Below are 1,196 nucleotides of genomic sequence, written 5' to 3'. Positions count from 1 at the left end.
CCATAAACTGGGTGGCTTAAACGACAAGCATTTATTTCTGGAGGCTGTAAGTGCAAGCATTTAGTTCTGGAGGCTCCGGACAAGCATTTAGTTCTGGAGTTCTGGACAAACATTTAGTTCTGGAGGCTGTAAGTGCAAGGTAGGGTGAGAATTGCTGGTGTCATCTTGCCAAGCTACCTTTTATAGCCTCCTCCCCACCTTGCTCCTTCTCCCAACTACAACCGTTCTGAACACTCCCACGCACAGCCCTCCCCTCATTTCTACTTGACATCCCTATCCATCCTTCCAGATTCGGTCACAGGTGACTGTAACCGAGGACTTCCTGAACTCTCTACGCAGGTACAAAGCCTTCTCTGTTCCCTTGGTGAGACAGGGTTCCGAACCATCTCTCTACATTTTCTGTAGAGAGAACCATTCCTTCTACAGAAAATAATGCGCCACAGAAGCAGAGATTTAGCCTCAATCTTAGAAGTAACATGTCTCCGACTTCATTCTGGGCTCTTCATTTCAAAGAATCAGAGTAGGATCTGAGGATTCCTACTCTCTGGATTTGATTTGTATTCTCTGGAAAAAATGCGGATCAGGGGGCCGCGGGAGGCAATCCAACATCTTTACCCTTTAACCGTCCCAGTTGCTAACGGAGTGGAAAGAATTTAATTTTGTAACAGAAATTCCTTCACTACCTCCTTGTTTTCTAAGAAAAGGTGCATAGCGGTTTCTGGAGTTTGGGAATAGAATGCAGAGACGGGGTGAGGAATTGGAGGCAGTTCAGTAGTTTCCCTTAGTAAAGACAGTCGTTGGCAAAACATTTGCTGTCTTTTCTGGAAGGATCTTTCCTTTGTACTGAAAATCGTTTTACAAATGAGAAAAGCATTCAGAAAAGGAAGGTCTGGGAGGATGTTTCTTAACTGAAATTTCCTCTGGTCTGTTCGTAATCCTTACCAAATGTCCACAAGATGCCGGTTAATCAGAATTTCTTGGTGATAGAGGACTACAAAAAGGGGAAATGGAAATTCTAACGTTCATTTATGAAAGAATAAATATAAATGTTAAAAACAGAAAACGAGAGGTCAATTTCTTTATTCTTTCATAAAAGTAGTTTAAATAGCAGTATCTTTCAAGGTGGGGATGTAGCTCAGTGGTAGAGCGCATGCTTAGCATGCATGAGGTCCCGGGTTCGATCCCCAGCATCTCCA

At 43.2% G+C, this 1,196-nt stretch overlaps 1 non-coding gene across 1 annotated transcript; it reads left to right on the top strand.

Moving 5' to 3' along the window:
- Window positions 1-1,124: 1,124 nt before the first annotated feature.
- Window positions 1,125-1,196, top strand: TRNAA-AGC (transfer RNA alanine (anticodon AGC)). The gene has a single exon. It is a non-coding gene; the product is annotated as a tRNA-Ala (tRNA).

Source organism: Chlorocebus sabaeus, chromosome 17 (assembly GCF_047675955.1).
Source record: "Chlorocebus sabaeus isolate Y175 chromosome 17, mChlSab1.0.hap1, whole genome shotgun sequence".
NCBI lineage: Eukaryota > Metazoa > Chordata > Mammalia > Primates > Cercopithecidae > Chlorocebus > Chlorocebus sabaeus.
This window is presented reverse-complemented; position numbering and strand designations above follow the sequence as displayed.